This window comes from Apteryx mantelli, chromosome 7, assembly GCF_036417845.1.
Source record: "Apteryx mantelli isolate bAptMan1 chromosome 7, bAptMan1.hap1, whole genome shotgun sequence".
In the NCBI taxonomy this organism is placed as follows: domain Eukaryota; kingdom Metazoa; phylum Chordata; class Aves; order Apterygiformes; family Apterygidae; genus Apteryx; species Apteryx mantelli.
Window position 1 is genome coordinate 3,418,240 of NC_089984.1, and position 24,209 is coordinate 3,442,448.

General features: G+C 44.0%; 1 protein-coding gene across 12 annotated transcripts in view; it reads left to right on the plus strand.

The window, feature by feature from the left end:
• SGMS1 (sphingomyelin synthase 1) overlaps nt 1–24,209 on the plus strand; it is a 95,672-nt gene that overhangs the window by 21,032 nt on the left and 50,431 nt on the right. For 4 of the 12 annotated variants that reach the window (XM_067299656.1, XM_067299652.1, XM_067299651.1 and 1 more), the window contains exon 1: nt 6,603–6,993. The gene's annotated coding sequence lies outside the window, so the exon portion shown is untranslated. Of the gene's footprint in view, nt 1–4,442; nt 4,523–6,602; nt 6,994–19,450; nt 19,607–19,771; nt 19,881–24,209 lie in introns of those variants that run through there. The other 8 variants (XM_067299654.1, XM_067299659.1, XM_067299661.1 and 5 more) reach the window with 5 other exon arrangements.

A 24,209-nucleotide genomic window follows, 5' to 3' on the forward strand; every position in this document is an offset into this window, starting at 1 on the left:
TTGCATAATCAAAAGATATTTAACTTCTGCAATAGTTTAAGGAAAGATGCTTGGACACTTTCTTGGTATTTTTGTCAAATGAGTGGAGAATTTTTTTTTTTTTTCCTTTTCGCTTCGGCGGAGGTCTTGCTGTGCGTCATGAAGCAGGTTGTTCATTAGTTTACATACAAAGCGTGAGTGATAAATGCAAAAAAGGGTCCTCAGGGGAACAGCAAGGCCAACTGCTGCCTACCTGAGACACGGGGCAGCGGACAAAGGAGACATTCAGCCACCAGCGGAGGATCATGTTCCAGAAGCAAATCTGTGAGCTAAAGCTCTTAACCCTGCTGGAATCCAAAAACCGCATAACAAAGATCTGTTTTTGTGCCCCACTTACTTCGCTTAACCTCTTCCAGTTCCACAGCTTGTAAATGACCTTCTCTCTCCACTCTGCCCATGCTGCCTTTGAGATCTGCACGTAACTTCAACAGCTTCCACCCTGGTCTCCTGCCCTTCTTGCCCTGCCATCATCACCACAACCCTGCAAGCATCATATTGTCCAATTAGTTAAATATCAAACTCATAGTACCTGTTCTCTGGTTAAAAGTTGAAACATTTAAGTATGAGAAATACAAGTTTTCAACTCTCCAGTCAGCAAAGGGTGCAGCTCTTTTTGCCAAACCAGTTATACTGATTCCTCTCTTTGTAAATAAATCCTGAATAGTAGGTGTTGCCACAAAATTCAGTAGAAACATTTAGCCCCTCTGCTATTTGGAGGCAAAAATGGTGCTTCCCTGCTTTGTATCAACTGTTATTTTTTAAAGACACTTGCAAAGATGGAATATGCTTAAGGCCTGTTATTTAAAAACACCTGCAAAATGGGAAGAGCTAAGTGTAAGCTGATGTGGTTTGTTCCGGAGTCAGTAAGCAACTTGTTAGGAAAGGTTTTTGGTGTGAAGTCATGTATTTAATCTACGTACGGTGTGAATTTTAAGCATGATGCTGTTTGCGTGTCAAGGCAAATCATCTCTATCTCGATGCCTTTAGCAGACCACGCTTGCCACGGTCTCAACCTGCATCCCGTAAAGGCAAAATAGATACTGATCAGTGGAAAATGATCCAAATCGGATGCCAAACACAGGTATGATTGCTCACATTAACCAATATAATCTACAGGAGTTGTTATCAGGGAGGGAAGACAGTAAACTGTAGTTGTGGTGTGATCCATGCCAAGAGCAGCAGCAGCTCTGGTCATACCCTGCATTCCTTATCTTTAAAACAGTCGTCTAATGAGCCCACAAGGTATGTTGTTCAAAAGGTCATGGACTACAGAGAAGGTTTATAATTTCCTAGCCATTTTTCAGGAAGAGGCATTTGACCATTTCCGAGTAGGTTTACCGATCACAGGTGGAAGGAACCCCAGACAGATTTGTCGGTCAACAGGGAGCATTTATTTCGGAAGCCAGTGTTGCAGTGGGTGGCATTTCATTCAAAAAGGTGTTATTAATGGTGTACCTTGAGTTGCTTGTCAAAGCTGAGGTTTTTCAAGAAAGCCCATGTAATGTACATAGGCTGGATGGGACTGCAAGTGGGAGCTGTATGTAGTGGAAACTTTCTTCCAAATATTGATCCCCAAAATGTGATCTCTCCAAATAATTGGACTTTTTATAACCTGGGGTAATTTTCTAGAGAGGTCCAATATGAATAAAGCATGAAGAATATCCTGAAAATTACCTAATTATGAGGTAGTTAGAGATGTTTCATTCTTATCTTTATTCCAACCTAGTAATTAGCTTGTTTTATGAGAATTAATTAATCTTATTTTTCTATCTTCAAAGTATTCTCAGGTTGATCTGGTAAGCTTTGAGCATCCCACTAGGACAAGTGAAAATATCAGTGTGCACCAAGTGACTTCTTGGCGTCCTGTTATCCATGTAGTTTAGAGATTTCCAAGAGTCAGTGGAGCAGTTTGCACCCTGAATGATATGGAGGCTCATAACAACGTAGTGGCCAGATTTGTGGAGAGAAGTCCGCCCTGGAAAGTGTTATTTGGAGGTAGGAACGATTACGTCGGGAGCAGGGAAAAGGACCTTCGCCACAAAAGGATGCTTTGGTTTTGTTCGCAGCCCTCTGTTCAGGGGACTTGGATGCTGTAAGAGCTGAACCAAGGTAGTCCAATGAATAGTCTTGCTAACTCACATCATTGCATTGCTGTCCCCGGACGTGGGGGCACAGTAGGGATAACTCTACAGTACTTTTAAGTCCCGTCAGGCAGCATGTTAGCAGTTTTGCTAACTTCTTTCCATTCAAGAAAGATCAAGGGGACGTTTCCGGGCTGCCTCCCTTAACGCTCCGTTGAGTACTGATTAAAGTGCAGTGTGGGTGGGTGGGAATTGCATGTAAATCTTCCTAAAATGGAAACGGGAACCAAAATGTTTGTTTATGTTTGTATTACCTTTTACAATTAAAGACAAAATTTAAAATGGTAGTTAGCCTGAAGTATAAAAGCAAAAGCTGGGGGGGGGGGGAAAAACCCACCCTATTATTTAATGGAGTGTTCCTCCACTGCAGATCTGTCTACTAATAAAGCAAATAAAGATTCTTCTTTTCTTCCATACCCTTTTATTGTGGAATGAATGCTACATTAAGATTAGCTGTATGGATTTATTGTCTCCACAAAAAGTGCAAAGGCAAACAACTGTAGATTAGGAGCCATTTACAAAATAGTACAGTGCTTAGCGTGTCTTTGGAAATGTTTTCTGTGTAAGCATTGCATCACAAATTTTACTGGCCTCCCACATTCAAGGAGTAAACTATGAGGAGGATTTAAAGGACAGTTAAACATTCTCTCAAAATCCCTTCCCTTGCCTTTAAAGCGATCAATTTGACGACTTTAATCCAAAAACAAAGTGGGTTGATGAACCTGTGCACTGATCTGTTTAGGCTGAATTTCTCCTGTGTATTTTCAGGAGTACTTTAGTGCGTGTGTGACAAATGAGAAGCAAACGTACCAGTGAAATGTGGAAACATGCTTGTCTTCCTGCGCTAGGGTATAAAACGAAAATAATGCTTTTATCGTTGAGATTGCTTTTCTAAATAGCAGTTGGTGACTACCAAAATCCAGCCTTTGCAGACGTTCCTGATCCTTACTGTTTATGTTGGATAAGTAAGTAAGGAGACAGCCCACTCGTTCTCCTTTTGCAGCACTGCTGCTTGCATACGCTTGTTAAGTGGGCAGAAAAAGAGGGAGAGCAGAGCCTTGAACTCCAAAGCTTCATGTCTGTGCTTTGCAGCTCCGGCTGACGTACAGGACGAGCAGACTTTTAGGTGTGCGCCCTTAGGTGTGGGATAGCAGCATTCACCTGAAAAATAATTGAATGTTAATGAACAGAATTATTTGCCCTTTCTGGAAATCCTGTAGGCTTCAGTGAGCTATAATCTGTTTAAATGTATTAATCACAGATGCAGCTTCAACTCTAAGCCTGTCCTAAGCTGGGGGCTCTGCTGGTGGCAAGACGTTGGATCAGATGCTGTAACAGGGTGCATGTATTGTGAATAAGCTAGAGATGCTCTTTACAATCTGGAGTGACCTTGAGGATAAAGGCAAGAGACATTATTTGGTGCTATTGAAAATGACTGTTCTTAACTATCTTGCGGTATATAGAACCAGGCGGGCAAGTAACTTCAGAAATTAATCTTCATAGCATCAAAACCATCAGAATTGCTTCTCAGCTGATGCTTTTGCATTAAAGAGATACTGTGAACATTAAAGCAAGTGCTATCACGGAGCTGAATGTTGTCGTGTTATATGCTAAAATAGAAGTGGCTTCTCTCATGCCATTACGACTTGCTATTGCTTAGCAACTCCAGAAACTGAACTACTTCCATAAAGATATTAAAATGTAGCTTTAGGATTCTGGGCTCTGAACTTACCCGCCTGTAACTCAACAGACCAGAAACCGTTGCTGGGAAAACAGAGAACAGTAGTTCTCTGGGGGAAGGAGTAGAGGATGGAGGAGTTTGGCATACAGGCCAATCAATTTAGGTAAGATGGACCTTTTTTTCTGAAAAATATATTAAAAATGTTACAGGTTTTCAAAAAAATGCTGTGAAGTGCTGTGTGTGCCACAAGCAGGCAGAAATGTAGGGATGAACGCCCATCACATCTTATCCAAACAGTTCTGTTAGCAGTGTAACTTCAGCAGTAAATGAAGTTAATTGTCAGTGTGAATTATTTCTACTTTCTTCCAACTGGCTCAGCCATAATTCAATATGTGGCGGAGAAGGTTTTCTTATAGGATATGCATAGCTTTACATTTGAGATGGAGAGGCTACAACCGGACAGTATCAAGCACCCCTGGAGCGCTTGCGGCGCCCTACAGCACCTGCTGATCCATGACTTGCTCGTTGAAAATTTGCGTCTGCGGTTCGGCACCTGTTTATGCTGTACAGTCTGTTCGGTCAGGTGGGATCAACGCTTTCTAGAAGAGCGGGCACGCAGGATTTGTACCCGTCCCTGCATCCGGCCAGAGAGCTGCAACAGGTTGGTGCGAGGCTTCGTGGGGATTCTTGCTGGCGCTACTCTTAGCAGATGCGTGACTCTTTGGGCTTTATAAAACTTGGCTGCTGAGCGAACGCCCGCGAGCAGGGAGTATTATGGGTTTGGAGGGCGGCTGTTGTTATGAGATGAGTGCAGTGCCGTTACTCATGGAAACGGGGCCTTCTTCTTCACTGAAGAAGTGCTAGTGGGTGTCATGGGATGAGTAACTTGTCTTACATTTAGTAAACATTAGCTCTACGCTCTTATTACTACACTCACACACCAAACTGGGCATGACAGCAGGACTGCTACTCTGTAACCACATGGCCAGCAAGTACGTGGTAGCTCCATCCTGAAAGCATTTTGCAGGGATGGACGAAAGCCATTTCACTTCCAGCCTGTTACAAAGAGAAGTACTCTGGCGGCACATCCGTGTGGCTTGTCCTCGCTGCCTGAGGCTGGGCTGGTGGGTGTGCGGTGGGCTGAGTGGCTGATGTTAGATTGTCATCTTCCCTGAAGCGCTTTAATGAAATATGCTTGAAGATGAAACAAGAATGTGGTGTAAAATCCAGATATGAATTCCCAAGTAATTGCAAACGTAACAAGAAAGAAGTTAAAGTAGAAGGAGATTTGAAATTAGCATGCTGCAGAGGGTTTGCTTTTTGGCAGCAGGTTATTTGGATTTGGTTCTGCTTCAGAAGGTAGAATTTAATTTTTCCCCACTCATATTTGAATGGAAATGTATGAATTGCAATTTTCTAACTAATGTGAATGGAAGGGGGAGGCCATCTGTTTTTCCTTACCTGAAAGCTTCTTTGAAATAGCCCTACCTTCCTTTTTGTCTGGCCCTCTCTCGGGGAGTCATAGTGAGGGCAAGTCGAACGGGAGGTGGCTCTCTTGGGAATCGCTCTCTCTTTCTCGTCTACCTTGAAAGCTGGAGGGCTGGATGAGGAGTGTATTCTTTCCCCAGCCATGTCGTTGGGCGGTTTGTCCACTGTTGCTGGCACTAATGTTTGATGGCTGTGCGAAAGTTTAATAGCAGAGCGATTCAAAGAAAGAAGCTTTTTGTCGGTGTGCTGCCTCTTGAGGATTTTGATTGAGTGCCTCTCGATTTTGTTTTTGCTTCAGTGCAAGTGCTTCCGCTATTGTAAATGATCTTGACCATCTTGAGCACCAGCAGAGAAGACTTTCAGCCTTCCTTCTTCGCTCGCCTGTGTCTGTTTATTTGCCATCAACACCTGTTGTCCCATTTGCCCATTTCAGAGCCTGGATGACCTTATCAGCTCCCTTCAAAGAGTATTTGGAGACTTCTTTAGCGTGTGTGCTCCATTTGGCACTTAACACTGCTGGATGTGTATCCCAAGAGTTGTCCTTCCTGCTTGTTCTTCTAGTTATAAAAAATGTGCTCTGGGAACTGTTGGAATTGCTGGAATTGGGTATTGCGTTCCTGCAAATTGCACCACTGCTTACTGTAATGTGCAGCATCCAAACCCAATATTCAAAGCCAAACATGTGAAAAACACTGGTATTGATGGCCTTGGAGAGTTTCCTCCCATGCAAGTAGCTGTAGCTCTTTTCCTTCAAAGCAGTTTTAGTAGTCTTTCAAAGCTCTAGATCAAAAGTCACACCAGGAGCTTCCACCCTTAAGTGGATTGATTTGTACTAGTTGCGTTCAGGTCTTGGAAAGATGCAAGCATGGCTGTAAGAAGATCCTACGTGTTGTTTGTGTCCCAGTATAGGGGTTGCATAGACATAGATAAACCCGCCCACCAGTTGGATCTGTGCTGTGCCTGAATGCTGATGCTGGTAGTAAACAGCTTCTGGTCTATGGCCCAAGCAAGTGCTCCTGGACCAAATCACCTGGTCACTGGCCTGTTCCTGACAGCTCCGTTTCCTACCTTGAGCTGGATGAACTGTTCTTGTGGTGACAGTCTCATCCAAACTACTCTTTCGTGGCACGGGCTGGGAGCTAGCTGCAGATAAAACGAGTGTGCGTGCAAGATAAACGTCTGCAGGAAGGCAGATAAGGTAAACATGCGTGCAGGGAACGTCAGATCTGCTCTCCACAGAGTGCCACAAATGGGATGCTGAAGCACCCCACACTCCCTTCAGATCTGATGAAAGCTGCTAACAGACCTTGTCTAGAGACAGGGATCTTTATTCCGTATTTCAGATTCCTTTGGGACATACTAATATTTGAAACGTAGTTCTCCATGTTTGTGCAATGCTTTACTATATCTGCCTGCTATTAGTATATCTTGACTTTTTCTTCCCGTTGTAATAACTGTAATATTTAATAGGGGGACTAAACAGTTGCCTTGCTTCTCAATACATGACTTTTTTTTTTTTTAATAGTGACCCTTATGACTACTTCAGAAGCAGCCAGCAGCAGGTCTCCTGAGCTTTGATTCTCATGGTCGTATTGGGCTTCTAACCTGATGAATCGAGTGCTCTGGGTAGGAAAGCAATTTCAGGTAAGTAAATAAATTTTACATTTTGAAAGGTTCACATACTATGAAAGTAGAGTGCCCTGTTTTTCAGTACTTTTTAAGTTGGCTGTGAGCTGATATTAAATGTGACCCAAATTTGGATAAATTCTTGTTTTGAACATGCACTTGCTGATAATGATTTTTTCGCTTTGCACGCACAGTTTCCTGCGTGCGTGCCAATGGCAGCATTCAACACTGACAGCAGTCAGTGGTCCTCGCTTGGGTATGTGTAGCAAACATCTGACTTCATGTCCTGCAGCTGCAGGGCGCTGTTTGTTTTGGCATCTGTACTGGCTGGTTTCTTTTTCATTCACAAACATGGCTTACTAGAGAATATGATGATTCCCTCCATTTTCTGTTAGCTTAGACATGGCTTATGCCAGCGCGGCACTCTCTTCATGCAAGAAAAAACGGTGCGGATAATGAAGCTCCAGCAGTAAGTTGTATGATCTTAGGGAGAGTCAACTGAAACATCACTTAGATCGGTTCCCTTCTCCTTCTTCCAGTTAAGGATAGCTAAGAGCAGGACTTCAGAAAATGTAGATTAGGCTAATTGCTCCAAAAAGACTACTTATAAGGAAATCTTTGCCCTTCTAGCTGTTGAAACCAGAATGATATATTGGGTAGACAACCAGACTGGCAGTTGGAATACCTGCTTTTTCTTCCCGGTTTTAGCTTTGACATAGATGAATGACCTGCAAAGAGAAAATAAATTGGGTGCATGCCCTTTCTTGCTGCTTGTGGTTATGTTTTTTCTTTCAATAATCCTTTGAAGCTGTGCAAGGAGTTGCTGAAAGGCATCTCTTAAGCCTCTGTAATGGTTTTGTTGGGTTTGATCCATGCCGGAAAGCTCCATGACTGATTCAAGAGTTAGAGGGGGAGATGTAAGAACTGGGAAATGAAAGCAGAACTATTGCGCAAAGAGATTTTGAGAAATAATGTATTTTAAAAACAGTTAATGGATTTGTTTTTTAATGTGTAACCTGAGTGATTAGCATATCGTATGAAGCAAGTCTTCGGTGCCCTCAGCTCTTAGTTGGAAAAGCTGCTTCCTTTTTCTCTAGACACTCTTGAAAATTGGTGAGGCTGAACTGGATGCTTTGGAGTGATTTCAGTGAGGGACAAAGCAGAAAAGCAACTTTCAGTGGTAATTTTTCCTGTAGGTGCCCTGACCAAACTTGTTTTCAGAAAGGTCTGTGTTAGTCCCTCTCCTTCTCTGTTTCCCTTTTTTTTCCTTGTAAAGCAGATGTCACATTACTTCATGCTTCTGAATGTTGTACAATTAAGATGTTTAACAGTGCCTCCACAGATACTGCAAGAAATCTGGTCAGTACTCAGAAATAATGAGAAAAATACTGTGACTAAACAGCAGATCGACGTTGCTGAAATGCAGAGAATTGATGGTTTTCTTTGTGTCTCACATAAAGTGAATCGTTATGGGCAGGGGTTAATTTTGCAGTTACTACTTTCTGAAAGCAAGAAGCTGTATGATAGTTGTTATGGACGAAACCATAATACCCCTGGTCATGTTTTCATCAAATATTCTTGGAAAAATTCCTGCCATTTTTTTTTTCCAGCTATATAAATATTAAGAGTGGAAGATACTCTTTTACCAGGCAATAGGAACTCCTGTCGCTGTATTGATTCATCTTTTGTTTCCTCTGGGTCTTGTGCACAGATGCTAAGAATAATGTAGTAATCTGTTACTTAAAGTTAAATGCAGATTTAATAGGTTGAACCTAAACAGGTGTAGTGCAAGAGAGGCAAGGCTTTCTTTGCTTTGTGCTAAATAAAAAAGTTTCAAACCAAATTCCGTTGTGTATGTGGCCTATCTTGAAGTTTGTGCTAAGAAATGACGTGCAGACCCCTAGAAATCTGGAACCTGTGTACTTTTTGTGTGGTTGTCCCAATATATGGCAGCGTATGTTCCAAACTGGTGGGGTCACAAAACACGCGGGTGATTTTTATTTTCACTTGTTGTTTAAATCTAAAATAATCTAGATAGCCTTTCATTATATAAATATGCACATCTTTCAGCTCGGCGCTATACTTGCTTGATATAGCTGCTTCCTGAATTTTCTGTTAATTTTAAACTGCAGAGTCTTTGAAAGAGGAAACCCTCGGTTACTTTTATATACCACTTAATGGTTCTGACCGCGGCAGCTCTCTTGACTGAGAGCAAAGCAAATGCACTGATTGCTCTATAACGAGAATATAACAGTAACTATTTAAAGCAGACATTGCAGCGTAAAGCAGTGGTTTATGACTGGAACTAAATTTCTGTATCTCTTGATAATTTGTGTTTAAATGTATTAGTACTACCTATTACTGCTAGCTATGCTTATACCTATGAAATGTAACTCCATGGGAACAGAGCCTCAAGGTATAATCCATCTTACTGAAAATATTTTTCCATAAATTGCTTGTTTAGAAATAAGAATATGTATGAATACAGCAAGGGCTTAAAATGGTTAAAATTCAATTCTAATACAGACTACTCGGTAGTTTAACAGGCACTGAGATTTTCAGTTATCAAATTTCCCACTTAAATGGGCAACAATTGGGTAGAAGAGACGTTTAGGAAAAAAAAACACGTGAAATATCAAACGCATGAGAGAGAGTCTGCATTAAAAGTGCTGTTTCTGGGTGTTGCACACATAAAAGTACTTCTGGGAAAATCATTAATCGTGCATGTAACTGACTGCAAATTTAGTGGCATTTCTGTGTCCTCTGTAGGATATTAGTTTGTTGCGAAGCTGACTTAACTAATCACCTCGCTGCCAGAAATGACTGATCGTGAAGTTGCCTCCGAGTTGCGGCATGATGTGGCAGGTTAAAGCCCGGGAAATTCTGCGTGAGCATTGCATTTATTCATCCTCTGCACACCACAGGCAACACGTTTTACAGCACTGCCCGCCAGAGCTGCTGCTGTTTTGGTTTTTTGTTTCTATCCCCACTCTCCGGGAAAGTTTGGGGATTGTTCTCCACTTTCCTTTGTGTGAAACGTAGAAAAAGGAGCTGCCCATTGTGTAATAAAAGCTGAAAGTCAATCTGGGGCCTGCAATGAATACTGGTTTTGGTTAGGCTGTATATGGTTATGATTATACATTAGGCTTTCTGAAATTAAATCGACTTCCCCGCTAATGTCCTCCCCAACTTTTTCCAGGCACACGTCAAAAATGTCCTGCAGATGTAGGAATGGCAAGTGAGTTTTGCAGGATCTACCTAGCTGCTTTAGGCACAAACACGACAGTCCGCAGGTTTTTTTAAAGGCGAGGGGAAGCTGATGAGCAAATCCGTGCAATCCTCAGTACCCAGGAACATGTGAATCCAGTCCGTGGACTGATCTGCTGCTGCTGCCTCCTCCCGTGTCGATACAGCAGTCTTGTACCCGGCAGGAAGCGAGGAGTCCAAGGAGAAAAGCAGTTGCTTAGTATCTTGGGCACTAATCCAGAATCGAAGATTTAGCTGCATTTTGGAGCAGCTATTATGTATTCCCCGCGTTCAGTTTGTTCTGGATTGATCACATTTGACTATCATAGATTCCCTAGCCATTGCTGCTTATTAAATAGCTTGGCTGAGTCTTGGTGGATGAGTATCATAAGACAGAAGATGAAGCCACCATAAGCAGGTGGCCATCAATAGTTTCGCTGTCATCTCGCAGCTCATTTTCCCTCAGGTATAGAGCTGCCTCCTTGGGCTTCCGTAAAAGGGAGCAGGGAATGACTGCTGTTTATGAAAACAGGCTGTACCTCCTGCTGATTAATCCTTAATCCAAAGAGTAAAGCTTTTCTGTATGCGTTTGTCCACCAAATTAGCGAATGACTGCTCCTGTGTCCTGGGGCTCTCCCTGAATTACTCGGAGATTGAATCATAGCTTCCAGGCCCAAGTAATAGGATTTCCCATAAGGGCTTGCTCATGAATTCTTGCGCGTGTTTAAACAGAAAACGGGCCTTCCCTCTTGCTTTGTATCTGAAGCACAACATGAATTTGTTCTTGGTTTGGGGTGGTGTCTTCTTAACACAACTTTTTCGACTTCCTTTGAAGGCAGGACAAACTTGGGGCTGCAGTGGCCGACTGCCTTGGAGCCACGCTGTTAGAGCTTCAGCTCTTACGTTACTAACAGCCTCGTGAAAATGCTGTTTGGTGCTGAAGTCATGTTGGAAGGCATTCAAAATGTGTTGTTTATTTGGTTTCCTGAGGAAAACATCGTCTTGCCGTGCCGCAATCGTGTTTCACTCTCCAGCAATGCATCGGAAAGTTAAAGGCTGCGAGCTGAGCCTCTTTTGAGGGGGTTGCTCTGAGTTTACGTCTGGTTTAAAGAAGCCATTTAGAAAACTTGTATTCGGGTGGTGTCGAAGCATTTGAAGAGTCTACACATCCTCTTGGTCTATAATCCAGGAGATATCGACTCTGTGTCTCCGACGGTGATGCATCTGTCTTTTGTGCTTCTTGGCAAGTTATATTATTAATTGGCCGTTTTCTCCCAACTTCAGTCATTAAATGTATCCGAAGACTGTGTTCCCTTGTTGAATTAGACAGCATTAAATAGCTCTACTAGTGGATAAGTGTTGACTAGTTTGTTCGTTGTTACAATGATAGACGTAGTTGTTTTTAATTACTCCATGGTTTTGCGGTTTTATTATTCCACAGCCGATACGGTTCCTGGAATTCTTGCACAAGATGCTTTCTTTCCGTTCTTTTGTTAAATGTGTTTCTCTCTTCACATAGATTTGTGTTTTTCAAGATGCTTTAAAACAAAAGGGGTTTTGGTTTTTGTCCTGTGTTCCCTCTCCCTCTGCTTTTTTATTTATTTATTTTTTATTTCCAATGAACAGTGGAAAGGCTGTCAGTGACTGTTGCAACAGGAGACTTGCGTGTGGTTTTTAGGAAGACAAAATGTGGTATCTAACGTATTTTTCCTGATGGTGATAAACATGCAACCAAGCCTGGGTAGAATATTTGGGATTAAAGCGCTGAGGGAGTTGATGGTCCTTACTGAGGATGCCTGCTCCATCACAGGAGTCCTCTGTCCCAAATGGTTAAATCACGTGTGCATCCAAGCTAAATCAAGGCATACTTAAATATCCTCTCGTCTAGAGCGCACTCCTCCCTTTTAGGTTCCTCCCTGCCCTTCTCTGGGTTGTGGGGCTCTTCATTTCGACTGTCCCAGGCATTGATGCATTGCTAAATTCCCCAAGCTTTACTAATAGTTTCTTGGAAAGCTCAAGTAAATACAGCCTTGGGAGCTCCCGGGGTTATACTGCACCTCTTGAAGGGAGAGTGACGGAAGAGGTAAAGAACATGCTTTGCCCAGGTGCTGTTTTTATTATTTGGGTATGTTAACTGTGCTTTCAGGGTCACTTCAGATGTTTCGTGAAAGTTGTCCTCGATCCAAATTAGGCTGATGACCTCCTCGGCCTGATACACCTGCTGGATGGCTGCCCCTTGCCAAAGATTTTTATGGTCTAAATCCATCAGTGTAACGGCACTGGGTAGCCCTTCCACAGTCCTGGTGTGTCCACTCCTACCACTCCAAAAATAACAACGCCGCATGAAAAGCATTGAAACGAAGCCAGCAGCAGGTGTGGAAACGAGCACCATAAAAAAATAAAAACAGGCGGAGGTAGACTAGCAGGTCTGGGCAGAGCGGCGAACATGGAAAACGTGCGTCTCTCCTAAAAGCCATTGCGACGCTGGGCTTGCCGTTTCTCCCGTTGACGGCTTTTTCGGCGTTTTCGTCTTTTGTGAAGTTTCTCAGGGGAGGCAGCTGCCAACCAAGAACGTGGAGGCACTGGCGCCAGTTTTGCGTTGCTTTCCAGTTGTTACTGATCCTGTTTAAAGTCCCCAAACCTAGCACTGAACGGAGGATCGAGTTCCCGGGGAGCGTTGCGATCATAAGCGCTACCCTACGTCGCAGAAATGATTTGAAACCTGGTGTGTAGTCCTCAAGCTGCCAGTTGTCTTTCGGCATCCTCGTTGTGCTTTTTCGTCGTTAAACACTTATTGCAAAGCTCAGATAAACCTGCCTGTCAGCAGTTAGGAGAATGTCTATTCCTGTCTCCAGCCGTTCCTTAATCACAGCGGTACGTGGCAGTTTAAAAGCCGGTTTACAAAGGAGATAAGGCAAGTAGCTAGTTATAGCTGCAGAATTTCTCTAAGGGGTTTTTCTCACACGCCAGCAATATTCAGCGTGAGGTTGCGCTTGCGACTTGTGAGCGTGCCGGCTTGCTCAACGCCAGCGCGTGATCTCTCCGTTCATATTCACTAAAGGACTAGTGCCACGGGCAGCTCTGTCTTTAAATCAGCGCTGGCTCCAAAGCGTCACCTGCCAGTTAGATCTTGGACTTGTCAGCGAGGTGGGAACATCGTGGAGCTGAGTTGGGTCCTTAAAATGAATTGACTTGCTCTGCTTTTAAATTGGCCGCACAGGTAAATTGCACGCGGTATCCTACAGGTATTTAGTCGCAAAATCGCGACTTGTGCAGGAAATAACACGGCTTTCTGCCCATACCCTCCTTTCCCCCCCGTGAGATTTTTCCCAAAACATTGGGGCAGGAGACAGATCGTATAATGGGATAGATAGATCCCTCACCAAATTTTATTAATTTTAGTGCTGTGTTAACATTATGAAATATAGGAGTGTAGCACAAGAGTGAAGAGCTAAAACTTTGGGGGCTGTAACCTGGCTAAATTCTGTAGGACTTAGTTTTGCAGGATATGTATGAGTATCGAACGGTACTTTAGTTCATATCTTACAGAGCTGAAGCTGTAGTCAGGAAAGTGATTTAATTGTGCACGTAGGGAGAAGCGCATTTTGTGTGCTCAATGTCACAACCTGAACGCACCGCTATTTGCCCGCTGAATTGCCCGGCGAAAAGGCAAAGGGGAGCAGCGGAGGAGCAGGTCGGTGTTTGTATTTCTCCGCTGCAGCGCGGTTTCTGGCACAACAGCATTCCTTTTGCTCGCGGCGTTTTCTGCATGTTTGTTTGCTTATCGGCGGCACGGGGACACGGTCACGCCGTGCTGGCACTGCTTGGCCTCAGTCCCTTATCGCTGTAGGCAACAGGGAGCTGAGGCAGGGGGTTGGTTTGGTTCAGGTAGCCGTTCTTATGCCAGCTGGGATACTCTGAAATAGGAGAAATGAGTGTTAGCTAGAGAGTTTTCTTGCATCGTTACAAGAGCCAAGAAGTGGCCAGAAAGCATCCTTTTTTCTTGCCTTTTCTTTCTTCTGGGTCATCTGCTGTCCCTCTCTCTATGGAGTAAAGGAGAGAGAGAGTTTTCTGCAAATTTTTCTTCTGCTGTAGGAAAAAATAAGCGTGGCAGAACTGGTAGATTCTCCTAATCGTCTCCTTCAGTCTCTGTAATAGCAGCAGGGAGACCTAGAGGTTAAGATGAAAATGTGAGTTCAGTTGCACTTAGAATAGAAAGAGCGCACAGTAATTCAGGATAAAGGGAATTTTCAAGGAAGAGTATAGAGTAACATAATGCAGCAACACCCTGCTATCCACTGCTTTTCTATCCATCGGTTTAGAGAACCGTTGCTCATCGTTTAATAGCCAGCTTTGCAAACTGCCTGATTACTCTGTTTCCCTCTCCTTCGCCCTTGCTTGCCTTTTTTGATCTCGCTGAGAAGCGGGCATTGGAGGAAGATGCTGGTGATGGTGAACATGTTGCCATTCAGAAAGAGGCAGCAAAGGCACTTGGACAAAGCGATCCCTTGTTGTAAAGAGATGAGCAAAGTCAGATCTCAAGCCGGTAGGCATTTGTCTCTTGATTCTTACTTTAAAATGCAGTCAGCATGGCCAGACACTGAAAAGTCAGTATTTCCCAAGTCCTTCCATGCCTCCCCGCTCTATTATGTTCATTCTTCCGGGAGAAATTGTTTCGCTATCTATCAGATTTTTAGCTGTTGAACTTTTGGGGAATGCATCCTGGATGGATGGCAGGGTGTGTCCCCTTCTGCTTTGAAACCTGGACAAAGCAATGGTCTGGAAAGCAGTGGACCGAAAAAGAAGGGAAGAGAGTAGTCAACAACCCAAGTGAGGGAAAGGGGGTAAACACTTGGTGTGACTTGCCGGAGGAATTGCCTTGGGCCAGGCAGCCTTGTTTCAGAGACCACATTCACATAATTAGCATTTTAAAAGCAAAGACTCTTTGGAAACCTGAAATTCGAGAACACAAGGCGGACTAAGTTCCTCAACATGTTGATTTAAAGCTCTCATTCTTTCTCAAATTGAGGCATTGCATCCTTACTTGCGTGTGATAGCCACATTATCGCCACAGCCAAAACTAATCAGTCCTTCCTATGTATTCTAGACATTGTCCAAAGCTGTGCAATAGGGATACCAAGCAGGGTGTCCCAAGGAAGAGCTTTATTTTCACCCCACAGCTCTTACAAGGTTGATGGAAAAACTTAGGAAATTGTTTCTTTAAATGAGCATGTATAAACGCTCCAGTAATTTTTCTTCAGCATTCTGCTAATTCGTGTTGGTGCAAAAAACAGTCACTGCAAAATGTACGTTAAATCCAGAGTTCTTTCTCTGCACATTTGTAACTCCATTGTTCATCAGTAAAATGCCAGTTGAGGGTTTTTTCTAATGTTTCTGCACCAAGTGTCTAGTTTTAGCTGGAAAAAATGCTTCTGTTCCATCAGGACTTGCTTCTCTGTGTTAATTTGGGGTTAGTGAAAATAGACATCTTCGAACAAACCTGTTTTGTCCTCCTGTGTCGGGAGAAGTTTGCAGTTTGAGGTGCTGAAAACTGGCAAAAATATGCATGCTGGCAGGAGTTTCAGTATCCAGCTCTGTCCCCTCGTGTATTGTGATCGCTAATAGCACAAGAAGTATTGGGTGTGCTGTTTGCAGGTGAAAAGAGGAAGCGGTCATGCGTGGAGCGTAGATGAGGTAAAGAAGTTGGTATGCGGTACGAGGTTAGCGAAGCTATAAAGCAGCGAGCTGTTACTCGTCCACATGCGGAGGTTTTTCTGTGTGCCTCCGTAGAGGTCAGTTTGCCAGTTCTGTATCCGGAAATAATAAATACAGATGACCAAGATCTCTTTTTAGAGAACCAGAAACACAAGCGTCTTGAGGTACATGTTCTACTTATTTTGCATGGAGCCTGCGGGCTCCAAATTCCTGTGTGCCGAGGCTGAATGTGAGATTCACAGCTCTTCCCCTCTGCACCGTTCCTCCCTGCTTCTGAGCTCAGGCACCTGCAGGTGACCGGTGGCTTTGGTCCTTCTCCTCCAGGACTTGCCGGGATCAGCCGCCAGCAGACCTGCAGCTTGCTGAGCTGCTCTTCGTAGCAAGCGAGAGCAGCGGTTCAGCGTGACAGTTAATGATACGTACTCACGGGGGGTGTCTTCTCCAACAGCGGCTGGTATGATGGGTAGCGAAATCCCTGGATGCAGGAGGAGCATCAAGATGGTGAGAAGGGTGGATGCTGGTTTGTGTCCCTGAGCAGTAAAGTCAAAGAAGTAAATGAATGAATGCTAGGAGTTGTTAATGAAGAGGTAAAGAAAATACAATAAGGTGCTGTAAAAAAAAAATTGATGATTCCCCTGTTTCTTGAATGCCCATTGGTCTTCCATCTCAAAAAAGAAGGCGGCTCAGCGGAGGATGGTGAAGGCGATCAAAGGCACGAAGCAGCTTTTGTATAAGAAACCACTAAATAAACTTTGACTCTTTTGCTCGGAGAAGAAATGATTGTGAGCGGAGGAATGCGATAGGAGGAATCCTATGAAAAGAGTGAGTAGACGATGACTGTTCCCAGGACCTCCCCATGCAAAAAACAGTGTCAGATAAAATTCAGGAGTGGCAAGCTTAAAATAAGGGTTCCTTCAGGTGGCGTGCAGAAACGCTGCAGGGCGTTGCACATACTCAAAGTTTGCAGGGGTTGGAAGGAGGCTGGCTAAAATCGAGCTGTGGCTGTTAAAGGCAGCACTTCCTGGCCCAGGAAAAGGGGATGAAAACAGTATTTTAGAAGAGGGCCTTCTATATTAAACTTGCAGCAGGCGTGTGAAATCTAACATAATTTTGTTAAGTACGTAATAAATGATTCTAGCCTGCTTTGCTGTTTTAAAATACCGTGTTGGATGCGTTTGTAATAACACGGGGGCAACAAGTTGGGGCAGCAGATTAGATGCGGCTTGGCTTCTGCATTGAATTTTCTGGCAGGTAGGTTAATGGAAAACGTTTGCCCGGTGTCGTTTGTGGCAAGTGGTTCTGGTGATAAAAAGTCAGTGTTTAAGAGCAGATTATAGCGGTGGTTGTTGTGGATAATTTGCTGTGTTACTTGGCTGAAGTTTTGCAATCTGTCGCTATTAGGAAATAGCGCTAAGAGCCGGGTACATCGAGGTGGCCGCTGGTGCGCGGGGTAGTGACCACGTTAGCGTGGTGTGTTGGACACCAACCTTTGGGTAGAATTGACGCTCTTGGAGTCAACAGGGCAGTTTAGAGGGTGACACTTTCTTACGCATTACGCTGCTTTTTGCTACGGAGAGTTGCTTTGCTTAAAAATCGTATGAAACGATTTTTTGGAGGCTTTCTGCTCTCTGCAACGCGTGGGTTTTAGGAGGCTTTAGAAGGTGAAGGAGGACGGAGGTGGAAGAACGTGCCTCAAATCAGAGGCGTTTTGGCAAGCTTAGAGAGAAACCGACGGTTGTAAAAAGTCGGGGAACCGTCAGCTTGGAGCAGATGTTTAAAAAAAAAAAAAGGCAGTGAACTGAAATATAGATGAGCGGGTGGTCAGATGGGATCCCACGTTGTGGGCACAAGTGGCAGCTTGCCGTGGTGCATCACTGAACAGCAATATTTTGAAAGTGGAGGGGGAAAAAAACCCAAAACGTTGCCAGTTTGCTAAAAAAATTTTCACTTCTGAACAGGCTGTATCCAAAGGCATGGCTTTGGTGACCCGTGCGATAAATTGGAGAGCAAATTCAACGTAATTTATCCCTGCCCTGATCTCCTCTATCTCTTGAGGTCTCCAATCACGTCTGCTGGTGTGAAGTAGCTGCTTTTGTGTTCGCTAGCAAGGTGGAAACTACTCACCTTTTTTGCTTCCTGTAAAAAAGAAAACAACAAAAATGATAAGTCTTAAGATAGTAAGGAGAGTATTTCTGAATGTACTTTGACTAAATTTACCATAAGGAACTGAAAAAGTGTAGAAGATGACGGTTGGGAGGCCGATGCTTATTACATAGTTGCCAGTAGATTTCTAGATAGTTTGATTTATAGATAAAGCTATTGCTTGCCTGTATTTCCGTAGCCATAAGTGGTTAGCAAACGGGATTTAAAAGCTAAAACTTTGATATAATTTAGAGACCTTTTTACTTTTTTTAAATCCCATCTGTTAAGTTCGGCGCTCGTGGCTAACAAGTCACGTGGCACCGCAAGAGCCAAGAGAAGTGACGCATCTTGGTCTCCCATGGTAACTTCTCCCTTTCCTTCGTTTTTAGCTTGTTGCTTTGCTACCGGATAGACTAACCGGACGGGGGGCTTAGATTTCCTTTGCTCGCGAGGGATGACAGTTAAGTTGCAGTATTTTCGCCACCTATTTGCAGAACGGCAACCTGCACTGGCTTTTTAGAAAACCCAAAGCACCTGTTTCTCCCCCCCCAACCCCCCCAAAAATGCCGCCCCGCTTAATTTTTGAACGTGCAGGAGGTATTTGGTGGTGGCTTTTGCTGTCCATTTGCCGTTCGGAAGATTCAAGCTGAATCTGAGAAACTTTTCGAAACCCCGAGGATATATCCTGCAAGCATCTGTTGGGTTCAGGGGGAAAATTCTCACCAAGGCTAAATTTGCAATTCAGGTCTTAAAGTTCACACGGGCTTTGCTGCTGGAAACTTGTTAGATGAAATGCTTTCATTTTCCCCTTTTTTTTTTTTCCTCCGTAGACTATTTTTAATCTCGGAATTGTTATGTGCGGGTACTGACTGCACCTTTAATTAGAAAGATCTGACTTAAATGCCTTCAGAGAAAGCTCTTCCTTTTGCATTCGGACGCGTCGGTATTATTTAGAATTCTTTTGTTTAATATATCACTTAAACTGATTTTTCTATTCTATGCCTCAATATCCACAGCTAACTGTATTATATTAAAACAGCAGCGGTCACCCGAAAGCTCTAGACTGCAAATCTGGTAGTTCCTCGCCTAATTTAAATAGCGCGGATAGTCTTTGCAGTCGTACGCGCAAAACTTTGAACCGCTTTTTGCGCGCTTATTCCAAATTCTTCTGGAGCCTTTCTGTAAGCGCTCGCAAGCGTACCTGGTACAAACCCTGGTTAAAAAAAAAAAAGAAAAAAGGAAAAAATCTGGCTAAATACATTCCTTTGCCCTGCAAATCAGGGGTTTGGAGTTTGGGGGAGGGAACAGCTTTCAGCAACCCAGCCTATTTCTGGAACCGAAAGCAAGGGCTGGTTTTTTTTTTTTACTCGCCTGCAGTTCACAGTCGCCGGCGGAGACGGCGCGGCGAAGTTTTGCGGCGTGGCAGCATTCGCGTTTGCCGTCGCCTCGGCTGTAAGCGAGCTTCCGAAATTTCCCTTTCCTTAGCGGAGGAATGAAACAGCACTTTGCCGAGTTCAGATACGAGCAGGTACCTAAGGGTGACTCACGTCGGTGCGCCCGAGCGGTTGCTCTCGGCGCCTCGGGACGCGCCGCGACCGTGCGCCTGGCTGGGGCGTTGCTGGGAGGGGAGGGAGGTAGAGACGTAGCTGTCGTCGCGACCAATTTGGGACTTCCTCGATTCGGGGCAGCCGAGCCGCCTGGTTGTTTGCACTTCGCAGGCGGCGAAGCAGTTATTTGTCACATCTGATGCGCAGCGTGCGCGGAGGCGCTCGTCTCTTTGCAAGTATTACAAGACCGCTCCGGTAGGTACGGGCTCAGCCTTTTTTTTTGCAGACGTGCCAAAGTAGGGTACGCCTCATTTTCTGCATGCTCAGAGCAGGTTTTTAATCCGGAGCGCTGCTGGTATTGTAGCGGGGCTGAATTGCCCTCTGTTACATTTTATTTGCAGTCTGGCGTGCTGACGTTGAGCTGTGTGTTTGCATCCCAAGCGCCGCATGGTTAAATACAAACAATAGCCTACTTGTGGCGGTGGTGGTGGTGGGGAAAAACCCGCTTCTGTAATTCCAGGAAAAAGGCGAGTCTATTTACAGCGGGAGTCAGCGAGAGTTTATTAAGTCATGCTTGACTCTTTTCCTGCATAATTACGATGATTTAATCGTGAGTTGCTTAGGCAGAATAATAATTTGGCCGTTATTTTCGTTACTAATTGCAGCAGCTTTGACCTCAAGGTGTAAAGAAATGCTATACCTTTCCGAGCGTGAAAGCGTGTGCAAGAACCGCTTGTACTGAGCGTGCGTTTGTGCGTGTCTGTGAGCGTGTCCAGGGAGAGAACGCCTGCATTTCCAAAAGACTTGTAACAAAACGGGTAAAAGCAGGGATTCATTTAGTAGAAACCTCTGGCAGTAGACATTGCAGCTGAGCCGGTTCAAAAAAAGCCTACATGCTATACGTGGTTTTTGTTCTCTGATTTGGGTAATAGTGTTGACCTTGAAAACACTGGTTGGGAACTGAAAGGGTTAAGGAGCTCTTCCCAAGCAGACTAGGCTTTTAAGGCGCTAGGGGAGAAGGAATTGTGCTACGGGAAAAGATCTGAACTTGCAATACGGCGAGCAAGTAAAGAACGGTGCGATACAAGTATGATATGGAAAAGTGAGGCAATGCAAATGATACGAAGCATATGCAGCTGGTGACTGTGGGTACTAAATGGAAACAAAAAACAAATGTAAAAGGAAAGGCCAGAAGTTTAAAGTCCTCCAATAAAGATTATTGAAACAAATAATAGAAAGTTCTCCGGTGAGGACAGAAAAACATACATATTTTCAGAGGCAGGAGGGTTAAGATCGTCTGGAGATGGGAATACTTGTGCGGACCTGGGTTCAGTGCCAGAGGGGTGCGACCCTATTACCAGTTCTTTATTACTTAAATCATTTTAAGTGCAGGATATTGAATATGTGTAGAAGATAATTGGATTATATCGTAATCTCGATAAGATTAAAAACTGTATCTGAGCTACCTAGCAGTCATTTGTTTTTCTTTTTGCCCACTGAAAGTCTAACTCATCTGTGCATTTCACTTCCAGTATTTCCTGTTCCTCACACTTTTTATCAGCAGTGTTTCATCAGCTGCCTTCAATGATTACTTTTACACACTAAATTGCTGTTTCTAACTGGTTAACAATACACTATTTTATCTACATTATCTTGCGCAAAATACAACTAAAAGAGTTAGAGCTGTAGGAGAGAAACAAAGTTGCCACTCGAGGAAACCAAAGGTTGTAACTGTAGCGAGGACAGTTGGAGCTGGAGGAAGCAGGCCTGGGTGATATGTGGCAAATTGAGTAATATGAGGTCTTTAAGTGGAGAACTGAATCTGAAATTGAGTAATATGGAGTCTTTAAGTGGAGAACTGAATATGAAATGTCACGAGCCGGTGACGCTTTTTTTGAGAAATTGCTTTAACTTGTCAGGGAGGTAACTTTTAACCGGCATTAGGTCTAATGACCTAGCCCCTGGGCTCGTTTAAAATTTTTACTGTTGCACTTTGTTAGTGCTGTTGATGATACAATACTTAAATTTTTGCTTTGTTGTGAAGGTCTTTGTCGGCGGTAGCTTTTTTTTTATTTTTGGAGCTGTAGGTACGTAGGTTTATGGATTAACGAAAAGGAAGGAGGAACCTTCCAAACAAATGAAACTGTCCTCAGCAATGAGATTACAGGTCATGACACAGAGGGAAGATGAGGCCTTAACAACAGCATGGATAGGAAATGGCTAAGGAAATGAGAATCTCTAGCTGCTGAGTTAAGCCTGTGTTAACATACTCTCTCCAAGGAGATTTGCCATGGTCCCGTCCCTTGTTTAGAAAACAGTGGAGCAAAGGGAAGTCCCTAGAGCGAAGGGGTCAGCTCGGTTAGCCCCCAGCGTTAGCCTGGCGTGAGATGGTTTCTTACGGTAACACGCGTTGGGCTAAGGTACAGGCTCAGAGAAGGGCCTGCCTCTGTGGGCATCTGGTGCTTGGAGCAGTTGTGAAATTGGGAATACTGTCTGATGCCTTTGGGTTTTCAGGATGTCCGAGTCATGGGTATACCGCTGCATCCTACCAGCCATTGCCATAGACGTGCCTGGGAGTAAGTCTGCATCGCCATCGTAGCTCAGTCCACCTACGAAATGACCAAGTAGAGATCCCTTAAGTAGCTTGCTTTTCTATAACAGCATTAGCCAAAAAATCTCCTTGGGAGGAGAAGTTTGGTTTCAGGTACTGTTTGCTTGGAGGTGGGTGGAGGGGAGGACACCGGAAACACAAAGCCTCTTTTGACCTTGCTTGTTCCAGCAGCATGAAAGCCCAGAAGCAAAAATAATTAACTGGGAAATAGCTATAAAACTCAGAAACCTGACCAGTTAATAAAACACAGTATAACCACCTTGCTGGGAAAGCAATGTGTTGGCTAGGAAACCTTCCTGTCATGGTGTTACACATTATAGATGACTGGCAGAAGTCCGATGACTGAGTTGTTTCCGTAATATCACATGTATAGTTGTTTGTCAGGCAACATGCAGCCATACAGAAGGACTTCCTTGCAGACAAATATTGCGGGAGATAAGCGTGTGGGAATGCAGACCTTCTTGTACCACCATCTCTGCCCACGCTTCTCCTGAAGGCTCCCACATACATCCTGTGCTGTCCCTGTGCCATTCCCCTTGCTCTTCCCTGTGCCCAGTTCAGAAGGACCTTGTAGATGGTCAAGGAAGAGAGAGCACAGGAGCCTCTGAATGTGAAAGGTAAAGGGCTGCCGGTCACCTTTTAGGGTAGTGAGAGGAGGAGAGGATTCCTTTATATCCCAATAGGCAGGGATGGTTTCCCGAGAGAGCAGTCTTTCTGCATTGTAGATCAAGGGAAAGGTAAGCTTCCCCTTGCAGGAGCATCACCTGTGATTGCTTTGCCTTCATGACTTAGAATAGGGTAGTTTCTATTTTGCAAGAAAACGCCTGCTCATGTAGCAGGTAGAACAAAACCAGAGGCAGCTATTATAATAATGAGCATGTCTGGCTCAAAGTGAAGAGTCTGTTGGGTTAGGAAGTATACAAAGATGTGTCATTCAGTTTGTGGGACTCCATCAGTGTGTGTGCTCCCTGTGAGCTTGTAGGGGTGAAGACAGAAGCTAAATCAAGGGCAAGTCACTTGGACCAATGGTAATTTGGAAGAAATGAGAACTAGGCTTTAGTACAGCCAAGAGCGCCAAAATTTTGAGACCCAGGAATGCTGCATCTCATTGCTTCTTTGGGCACAGTTGGCCAAGGAGTAAAGGTACTTGCTGACGTGGTCGGAATTAGCGGGGAAAGCCTTTTGGCAACAGCACCATGCTATCCACAAGTGAAGCTTGTCCTTTTAGGCAGCTGCCTCTCAGAAGGATTGCGGTTTGTTTTTTTGTTTGTTTATTGTTTTTTTCCTATTGTCCTCATAGCTATTCAAAACACACTCCTAGATTTCTGGATTCTTTGGGTAACACCTAAAGAATTACCTCTATGGGAAGGATAATAAAGAAAAACAAATCCGTTGTCCGGTAGATTTTCATCTTGTTCTACAGGCAACTGTGCTTCCACTGAGAAATCTTTAAAGGCTTTAAGAGAAAAGCGGTTGAAAACCACTGGACAATTGTTTTGCTTCCCCAGCTTCGGTCTGTCCTTATAGGCCCTGGGAACATAAGTCTGTAACTTGAAGCTTATCTTAAATGATTTGGCTGCCATCGGCGGTGTTTCACAACATTACCAGACTGACTCTAGAGCAATAATCAGTGGCGGGATTGGGGAGATTAGCCTCTCTTCTTCTACTAGTTCTAGTCCATGGCAAGACCTCATGTACTACTGCAATGAACATCTGCAGATAATACCAGCTGTGTAAAGAGTCTGTCCTAAAGGTGCTTCCATGAAAGTTGGCCAGCCTTGTCTGTAGGGCTTGTGCAAACCTGCTAAGGTTTTTATGTTCTTTTTTTGCTGGTGGAATGGAAGCAATGGGCCCGAGCAGGAAAATTGTTGCTGAAGCACAATAATATAGCTGTCACTGATGCATGAGGATGAAATGCAGGCTGGAGGAGAAGTTTTTCAGCACCCCAGGAACATTTGTGGAGAGTTTGGATA